This window comes from Delphinapterus leucas, chromosome 3 (genome assembly GCF_059928025.1).
Source record: "Delphinapterus leucas isolate spDelLeu-1000000601 "Yukka" chromosome 3, BTC_Dleu_Yukka2, whole genome shotgun sequence".
Lineage (NCBI taxonomy): Eukaryota > Metazoa > Chordata > Mammalia > Artiodactyla > Monodontidae > Delphinapterus > Delphinapterus leucas.
Genome location: NC_143131.1, coordinates 160,534,769 through 160,545,466, shown reverse-complemented (window position 1 = coordinate 160,545,466; position 10,698 = coordinate 160,534,769). Strand labels below are relative to the sequence as shown.

General features: G+C 40.3%; 1 pseudogene; it reads left to right on the top strand.

Moving 5' to 3' along the window:
- The first annotated feature begins 2,077 nt into the window (after positions 1-2,077).
- On the top strand, positions 2,078-9,424 carry LOC111169288 (transmembrane emp24 domain-containing protein 2 pseudogene; annotated as a pseudogene).
- Positions 9,425-10,698: the final 1,274 nt, after the last annotated feature.

Genomic DNA, 10,698 nt, shown 5'->3' with positions numbered 1-10,698 from the left:
GCCAGTGTGGACGGGGTCTGGGTGATGGAACACGGGGATTGGAGAGTAGACCCAGGGAAAGGACTGCTGTTGGCTGTACAGAGATAGACTGAGGGTACAGGAGTGAGGAGCTCTGCAACCAGGAATGCTCGTGGAGGAAGTCCAGACTGCCATAGAAGCGAAGTGCCATTGCTGAATGATGTGCAAAGGGCAGGGCTGCCATTGCAGCCTCTATCTCCATGCACTGGTCCCTGCCTCCTTGGACACTAGAAAGTGCTCCCACCAGGGCAGGCTCTCATGCCCCTGGCTGCCTCCTCCTCCTCTGCACCTCATCTCCCATAGGGTGGGCTTTTGTGCTCCAGGGCATCCTTGGGAGTAGATGCCTGTGGGCGGCCCATATGCAGAGGTGGGGCTGAAACCACAGCTGAACCCCAGGGGCCATGCAACTAAGGAAGAAGAGCTGAAATCTCTCACAACTGTACAAATTGCAGATTTACACCCCTGCTACCGACTTTGTAAACTCAGCGCCTGCAGAACATCTGAACAGGCAATGAGTGCTCCAACAGCCAAGACAGGTCTAGCTTTAGTAGCTATGGACTTTGTGGGCACGTACATGCAGGGGTTGGGCCAGGCTAGAGTCTGAGTTGCCCCCACTCACCCAGAGCAGGTCTAGATCCATGATTACTGCAATCAGGGACCTGACTTCAGTGGGTCTGTACTGGTGGTCTGCTGAAAACAACATCTGAGAGGCACCAGGACCAATTGCTGACATACTCACAGTTAAGATGGGGCCAAGAGCAGTGCCAACAACAGTGAAATCAGAGAGTTCACACAACAGGTGAAAGGTGACACAACAGAGCACACCCACAGGTGAACATCTCCAGAGGAGGAACACTCAGTGTCTTCTCTCCCAGTGGGAGTTCTCCAATCCCACCTACCTCACACCACAGATCAGAAACACAGCTATGAAACAGATCTGGGGTCCTCTACTCCAACAACTAGGGAGCGGACCCAGCCCCTGACAGGGCAGTGGCAACCACAGAGCAAAAGGGAGACCCTGCTCAATATTCAGTGCAGGCTCTGGTCACCACAACATCATTTGCACCTCCTATCAAGGGGGTAATGGCAGCATAAACTGAGGAAAGAGGTGGCAGACTTCTATACTAAAAACAGCCCTTGCACCAAAAAATATTAAACCCACACAGGCTACACAGGGATATTCTCACATAAAAATAGCCCTCCAAGAGTGTCTGATGGTCTGGCATTGGGGGGAAGTACCCCCAGAGCATTTAGCCTTGATGGCCAGTGGGGCTTTAGGGCAGGAGCCCCACAGAGCTGGGGGAAACAAAGACTCCACTCTTGGAGGGCACACACAGGTTTCATGTGCACTGGGACCAGCACAAAGCTGTACATCCACAAGAACCTGAGCTAGACCTACCTAGGGGTTTTGGAGGGTCCCCCAGGGAGGCAAGGGTCAGCTGTAGCTCACTGTGGGGGCAAGTACACTGGTAGTAGAGGCCTCTGGGAATATTGATCAGCCTGAGCTCTCCCAATTTGGCATCGAGGCCTGGCCCCACCCTACAACATGCAGACTCCAAGTGCTGGAAAGCTTCAGGCCATACAACCAATAAGATAGGAACACAGCCCCACCCAGCAGCAGACAGGCTGCCTAAAGTCGTGCTGAGCTCATAGCCACCTCAAAACACTCCTTGACATGGTCCCCCTCACCAGAGGGGAAAGACCCAGCTCCACCCACCAGAGGGCAGGCACCAGTCCCTCCAACCAGGATGCCTAAACAAGCCTCTGGACCAACCTCATCCACCAGGGGAAGACACAAGAAGCAAGAACTACAATCCTGCAGCCTGTGTAAAGGAGACCACAAACACAGAAAGTTAGACAAAATGAGACAACAGAGGAATATGTTGCAGACAGTGGAACAAGAAAAAACCACAAGAACAACTAAATGAAGAGGAGATAGGAAATCTACCTGAAAAAAAATTCAGAGTAATGATAGTAAAGACGATTCAAAATCTCAGATAAAGAATGGAGTCACAGGGCTTCCCTGGTGGCACAGTGGTTGAGAGTCTGCCTGCTGATGCGGGGGACACGAGTTCGTGCCCTGGTCTGGTAGGATCCCACATGCTGTGGAGCGGCTGGGCCCATGAGCCATGGCTGCTGAGCCTGTGTGTCCAGAGCCTGTGCTCCACAATGGGAGAGGCCACAACAGTGAGAGGCCCGCATACCACAAAAAAAAAAAAAAAAAAAAAAAGAATGGAGGCACAGACCAAGAAGATACAAGTAATGCTGAACAAACACATAGAAGATTTAAAGAAAAACCAAACAGAAATGAACAACACAATAACTGAAATGAAGAATGCACTAGAAGGAATCAATAGCAGAATAACTGAGGCAGAAGAACATATAAGTGACATGGAAGACAGAGTGGTGGAAATCACTGCCACAGAACAGAATGAAGAACGAAAAGAAAAACACACCAACATGAATCCAGGAGAATGGTTATCACTGGTGGCGGGGTGGTGGTGGTGGAGGGAATGTTGAGGATTGGATTGAGAATGGAGATTAAAAAAATAATTGAAATAATAGTATAATAATGTCTAATATTTTTATAGTGGTTACATTTGCCGGGGCTCTAAATGCTTTTTGTACTTTAGCTCATTTAATCCTCATAAGTCAATGGTAATTACTAGTACTTTCTGCATTCTACAAAGAAGGAGACCAAGTTATACTTCCTAACCATTGTACCAAATATTTCCTAAATTAAAAAAAATAGAAACAAATGAAACCATGGATAAAACATTAAGATATTTAATATCTTTATTTATTTATTTTTTTTGCTGTATGCAGTCCTCTCACTGTTGTGGCCTCTCCTGCTGTGGAGCACAGGCTCTGGACACACAGGCTCAGCGGCCATGGCTCACGGGCCCAGCCGCTCCACAGCATGTGGGATTCTCCTGGACTGGGGCACAAACCCATGTCCCCTGCATCAGCAGGTGGACTCCCAACCTCTGCACCACCAGGGAAGCCCGAGATATTTAATATCTTAAAGTAGAAAAATAGCAACATAAGTTTGCTTTTGCTTTTGTTTTATTTAATTTGGAAATGTAGAGGTAAATTCCAGGAGAAACAAGGGAACTTGAACTTATAGGGGTCCCAGGAGAAGAAGAGAAAGGAAAAGGGCCTGAGAAAATATTTGAAGAGATTATAGCCAAAAAATTCCCTAACATGGGAGAGGAAACAGTCACCCAAGTCCAGGAAGCACAGAAAGTCTCATACAGGATAAACCCAAGGAGGAACACACTGAGATACATATTAATCAAACTCACAAAAATTAAATACAAAGAAAAATTATTAAAAGCAACAAAGGAAAAGCAACATACAAGGGAATCCCCGTAAAGTTATCAGCTGATTTTTCAGCAGAAACTACAGGCTGGAAGGGAGTGGCATTATATATTTAAAGTTATGAAAGGGAAAAACCTACAACCAAGAATACTCTACTCAGCAAGGTTCTCATTCACATTTGAAGGAGAAATCAAAAGCTTTACAAACAAGCAAAAGCTAAGGGAATTCAGCACCACCAAACCAGCCTTACAACAAATGCTACAGGAACTTCTCTAAGCAAGAGGGAAAAAAAGAGGCCACAACTAGAAATAAGAAAATCACAAATGGGAAAGCTCATGAGTAAAGGCAAACATAAAGTAATAGTAGGGAATTATCATACACATATATGATATCAAAACAAGCAACCATGAAAAGAGGAGAGTACAAATGCAGGAAATGGGAAATGCATTTGAAATTAAGAGACCAGCAACTCAAAACAGCCTTGTGCATATACAGACTGCTATATCAAAACTTCATGGAAACTGCAAACAAAAAACAACAATAGATACACACACAAAAAGAAAAAGCAACCCAAACACAGCACTAAAGATGGTCATCAAATCACAAGAGAAGAGAACAAAAGCAGACCAACAACAAAAAAATCCAATACAATTGAGAAAATGGCAATAGGAACATACATACAATAATTACCTTAAATATAAATGGATTAAATGCTCTAACCAAAAGACATAGATTGGCCGAATGGATACAAAAACAAGACCCATATATATGCTGTCTACAAAGAGACCCACTTCAGACCTAGGAACACATACTGACTGAAAGTGAGGGGATAGAAAAAGATATTCCTTGCAAATGGAAATCGGAAGAAAGCTGGAGTAGCAATACTCATATCATAAAAAGTAGACTTTAAAATAGAGACTGTTACAAGAGACAAGGAAGGACACTACATAATGATCATGGGATCAATCCAAGAAGAAAATATAACAATTGTAAATATATATGCACCCAACATAGGAGTACTCAATATATAAGGCAAATGTTAACAGCCATAAACAGGGAAATGGACAGCAACACAATAATAGCAGGGAACTTTAACACCCCACTTACACCAATGGACAGATCATCCAGTCAGAAAATCAGTAAGGAAACACAAGCCTTAAATAACACATTAGATGGACTTAATTGCTATTAGATGGACTTAATTGCTATTTATAGAGCATTCCATCTGAAAGCAGCAGAATACACATTCTTCTCAAGTGCACATGGAATATTCTCCAGGATAGTTCACATCTTGGGCCACAAACCAAGCCTCAGTAAATTTAAGAAAACTGAAATCCTATGAAGCAACTTTTCCAACCACAATGCTATGAGATGAGAAATAAATTATAAGAAAAAACTATAAAAAACACAAGCACGTGGAGGCTAAACAATATGCTACTAAACAATCAATGGATCACTGAAGAAATCAAAGAGGAAGTACCTAGAGGCAATTGAAAATGAAAACATGACAATCCAAAACCTATGGGGCACAGCAAAAGCAGCTCTAAGATGGGCGTTTATAGAAATACAATCTTATCTCAGGAAACAAGAAAAATCCCAAATAAACAGCCTAACCTTATACCTAACGTAACTAGAGAAAGAAGAACAAACTAAACCTAAAGTTAGTAGAAGGAAAGAAATCATAAAGATCAAAACATAAATAGTTGAAATAGAGATGAAGGAAACAATAGAAAAGATCAATGAAACTACAAGCTGGTTCTTTGAAAAGATAAACAAAATGGATAAACCTTTAGCTAGACTCATAAGGAAATAAAGGGAGAGAGCTCAATTCAATAAAATTAGAAATGAAAAAGGAGAAGTTACAACTGATACCATAGAAATACAAGGATTATAAGAGACTAGTACAAGCAACTATACACCAATAAAATGGACAACCTAGAAGAAATGGACAAATTCTTAGAAGGGTACAATCTCCCAAGACTGAACCAAAAAGAAATCGAAAATATGAACAGACAAATCACATGTATTAAAATCAAAACTGTGATTTTAAAACTTCCAACAAACAAAAGTCCAGGACCAGATTGCTTCACAGGCAAATTCTCTCAAACACCTAGAGAAGAGTTAATAACTATCCTTCTGATACTCCAAAAAATTTCAGAGGAAGGAACACTACCAAGCTCATTCTATGAGGCCACCATATCCCAGATACCCAAACCAGACAAAGATACCACAAAAGAAGAAAATTACAGGCCAACATCACTGATGAACATAAATGCAAAAATCCTCAAAAAAAATACAAGCAACCTGAATCCAACAACAAATTAAAAGGATTGTATACCACGATCAAGTGGAATTTATCCCAGGAATGCAAGGATTCTTCAATATATGCAAATCAATCAATGAGATACACCACATTAAAAAATAATAAAAACCATATGATCAACTCAATAGCTTCAGAAAAAGCTTTTGACAAAATTCAAAACCCATTTATGATAAAAATTATCCAGAGAGCTGGCACAGAGGGAATATACCTCAACATAATAAAGGCCATATACAACAAACTCACAGCTCACATCATTCTCAGTGGTGAAAAACTGAAAGCATTTCCTCTAAGATCAGGAATAAGACAAAGATGTTCACTCTCACCACTTTCATTCAACTTAATTTTGGAGGTTCTAGCCACAGCAATCAGAAAAGAAAAAGAAATAAAAGGAGTCCAAACTGGAAAAGAAGAAGTAAAACTATCACTGTTTGCAGGTGACATGATTCTCTACATAGAAAATCCTACAGACACTACCAGAAAACTACTAGAGCTCATCAATGAATTTGGTAATGTTGCAGGATACAAAATTAATACACAGAAATCTGCTGCATTTCTATACACTAACAACAAAATATCAGAAATAGAAATTAAGGAAACAATCCCATTTACCATCGCATCAAAAATAATAAAATAGCTAGGAATAAACCTACCGAAGGAGGCAAAAAACCTGTACTCTGAAGGCTGAGATGCTGATAAAAGAAATGAAAGATGACACAAATAGATGGAGAGATACACCATGTTCTTGGATGGGAAGAGTCAATATTGTCAAAATAACTATCCTATCCAAAGCACTCTACAGATTCAATGCAATCTCTATCAAATTACCAATGACTTTTCAACAGAATTAGAACAAAAATTTTACAATTTGTATGGAAACACAAAAGACCCCGAATAACCCATGCAAACCTGAGGAAGAAAAATGGAGCTGAAGGAATCAGGCTCCCTGACTTCAGACTATACTACAAATCTACAGTAATCAAAAAAGTTTGTTACTGACACAAAAACAGAAATATTGATTAATGGAACACTATAGAAACTCCAGAGATAAACCCATGCACCTATGGTCAACTAATCTATGACAAAGGAGGCAAGAATATACAATGGAGAAAAGACAGCCTCTTCAATAAGTAGTGCTAGGAAAACTGAACAGCTACATGTAAAAGAATAAAATTAGAACAGTCCCTAACACCATACACAAAAATAAACTCAAAATGTATTAAAGACCTAAATGTAAGGCCAGATACTATAAAACTCTTAGGGGAAAACATAGGCAGAACATTCTCTGACATAAATTGCAGGAATATCTTTTTTGATCCACCTCCTACAGTATGGAAAATAAAAACAAAAATAAACAAATGGGACCTAATGAAACTTAAAAGCTTTTGCACAGCAAAGGAACCCATAAACAAAAAGAAAAGACAACCCATAGAATGGGAGAAAACATTTGCTAATGAAGTGACAGACAAGGGATTAATCTCCAAAATATACAAAGCACCTCATGCAGCTCAATATATTAAAAAAATGACCCAATCAAAAAATGGGCAGGGCTTCCCTGGTGGCGCAGTAGTTGAGAGTCTGCCTGCCGATGCAGGGGACACGGGTTCGTGCCCCAGTCCGGGAAGATCCCACATGCTGTGGAGCGGCTGGGCCCATGAGCCATGGCCACTGAGCCTGCGCGTCCAGAGCCTGTGCTCCACAAGGGGAGGGGCTACAACAGTGAGAGGCCTGCATACCGCCTAAAAAAAAAATGGGCGATGATCTAGATGGACATTTCTCCAAAGAAGACATACAGATGGCCAAAAAGCACATGAAAAGATGCTCAACATCACTAATTATTAGAGAAATGCAAATCAAAACTACAAAGAGGTATCGCCTCACAGTGGTGAGGATAGCCATCATCAAAAAATCTACAAACAGTTAAGTGCTGAAAAGGGTATGGAGAAAAGGGACCCCTCCTACGCTGTTGGTTGTAATGTAAATTGGTACAACCATTATGGAGAACAGTATGGAGGTTCCTTAAAAAACTAAAAATAGAGCTACCATATGATTCAGCAATCCCACTGCTGGACATATATCTGGAGAATATACTTTGAAAAGTATACATGCTAGTTTGAAAAGATACATGCTAAAGCAACTATACTCCAATGAAAATTAATTTTAAAAATATAAAATAAGATACGTGCACCCCAATGTTCATTGCAGTAGTATTTACAGTAGCCAAGACATGGAAGCAACCTAAATATCCATCGACAGATGAATGGATAAAGAAAATGTGATATATTACTAAGCCATAAAAAAAAAAGAATGAAATAATGCCATTTGCAGCAACATGGATGGACCTAGAGATTGTCATACTGAGTGAAGAAAGTCAGTCAGAGAAAGACAAATATCATATGATATCACCTATATGTGGAATCTAAAAAAAAAAAAAAAAGGTACAAAATGAACTTATTTACAAACAGAAATAGAGTCACAGATGTAGAAAACAAACTTATGGGCTGAGGTGGTGGTGGCAGCAACGGCGGCTCTGGAGGCCACAGTCCCAGTCCTGGTTTTGGCCCCAGCCCCACCATGGTGACACTCGCTGAGCTGCTGGTGCTCCTGGCTGCCATCCTGGCCATGGCCTTGGACTACTTCGTCAGCATTGACGTGCATGCAGAGGAGTGCTTCTTCGAGTGGGTCACCTCTGGCACCAAGATGGGTCTCATCTTCGAGGTGGCCGAGGGCATCTTCCTGGGCATCGACGTGGAGATTACAGGGCCTGATAATAAAGGAATTTATAAAGAAGACTGGGAGTCCAGTGGGAAATACACATTTGCTGCTGACATGGATGGAACATGTAAGTTTTGTTTCAGCAATAGGATGTCCACCATGACTCCAAAAATAGTGATGTTCACCATTGGTATTGAGGAGGCGCCCAAAGGACAAAACATGGAAACAGAAGCTCACCAGAACAAGCTAGAAGAAATGATTAATGAGCTCACAGTGGCAAAGACAGCTGTAAAGCATGAACAGGTATACATGGAAGTTCGGGAGAGAATACACAAAGCAATCAATGGCAGAACAAACAGCAGAGTGGTCCTTTGGTCCTTCTTTGAAGCTCTTGTTCTAGTTACCATGACATTGGGACAGATCTACTACCTGAAGAGATTTTGTGTGTGTGTTTGTGTGTGTGTGTGTGTGTGTGTGTGTGTGTTTTCTTCTTTAATCTGTTAATGTGGTGAATCACATTATTTTTAGAGTTAAAATTATCTGTATTCTGGAAAAGCCCAACATGGTTATCATATATTATTACCATTTTTATGTATTGCTAGTTTGTGTGTCCTAATATATTTTTTTTAATTTTTGAATTTTATTTAATTTATTTTTTTATACAGCAGGTTCTTATTAGTCATCAATTTTATACACATCAGTGTATACATGTCAATCCCAATCGTCCAGTTCATCACACCACCAACCCCACCCCACCGTGGATTTCCCCACTTAGTGTCCATACATTTGTTCCCTACATCTGTGTCTCAATTTCTGCCCTGCAAACCGGTTCATCTGTACCATTTTTCTAGGTTCCACATGCATGCGTTAATATACAATATTTGTTTTTCTCTTTCTGACTTATTTCACTCTGTATGACAGTCCCTAGATTCAACCACTTCTCAACAAGTGACCCAATTTTGTTCCTTTATATGGCTGAGTAATATTCCATTGTATATAAGTACCACAACTTCTTTATCCATTCGTCTGTCGATGGGCATTTAGGTTGCTTCCATGACCTGGGTGTTGTAAATAGTGCTGCAATGAACATTGGGGTGCATGTGTCTTTTTGAATTATGGTTTTCTCTGGGTATATTCCCAGTAGTGGGATTGCTGAAAAATATGATAATTCTATTTTTAGCTTTTTAAGGAACCTCCATACTGTTCTCCATAGTGGCTGTATCAATTTACATTCCCACCAACAGTGCAAGAGGGTTCCCTTTTCTCCACACCCTCTCCAACATTTGTTGTTCGTAGATTTTCTGATGATGCCCATTCTAACTGGTGTGAGGTGATACCTCATTGTAGTTTTGATTTGCATTTCTCTAATAATTAGTGATGCTGAGCAGCTTTTCATGTGCTTCTTGGCCATCTGTATGTCTTCTTTGGAGAAATGTCTACTTTGGGCTTCTACCCATTTTTGGATTGGGTTGTTTGTTTTCTTAATATTGAGCTGCATGAGCTGTTTATATATTTTGGAGGTTAATGCTTTGTCCGTTGATTCATTTGCAAATATTTTCTCCCATTCTGAGGGTTGTCTTTTCGTCTTGTTTATGGTTTCCTTTGCTGTGCAAAAGCTTTGAAATTTCATTTGGTCCTATTTGTTTATTTTTGTTTTTATTTCACTTACTCTAGGAGGAGGATCAAAAAAGATCTTGCTGGGATTTATGTCAAAGAGTGTTCTTCCTATGTTTTCCTGTAAGAATTTTGTAGTGTCCAGTCTTACAATTAGGTCTATAATCCATTTTGAGTTTATTTTTGTATATGGTGTTAGGGAGTGTTCTAATTTCATTCTTTTACATGTAGCTGTCCAGTTTTCCCAGCACCACTTATTGAGGAGACTGTCTTTTCTCCATTGTATATCCTTGCCTCTTTTTTCTTAGATTAGTTGACTATAGGTGTGTGGGTTTATCTCTGGGCTTTCTATCCTGTTCCATTGATCTATGTTTCTGTTTTTGTGCCAGTACCATATTGTCTTGATTACTGTAGCTTTGTAGGATAGTCTGAAGTCAGGGAGCCTGATTCCTCCAGCTCCGTTTTTTTCCCTCAAGACTGCTTTGGCTATTTGGGGTCTTTTGTGTCTCCATACAAATTTTAAGATTTTTTGTTCTAGTTCTGTAAAAAAAATGCCATTGGTAATTTGATAGGAATTGCATTGAATCTGTAGATTGCTTTGGGTAATATAGTCATTTTCACAATATTGATTCTTCCAATCAAAGAACATGGTATATCTCTCCATCTGCTGGTATCATCTTTAATTTTTTTCATCAGTGTCTTATAGTTTT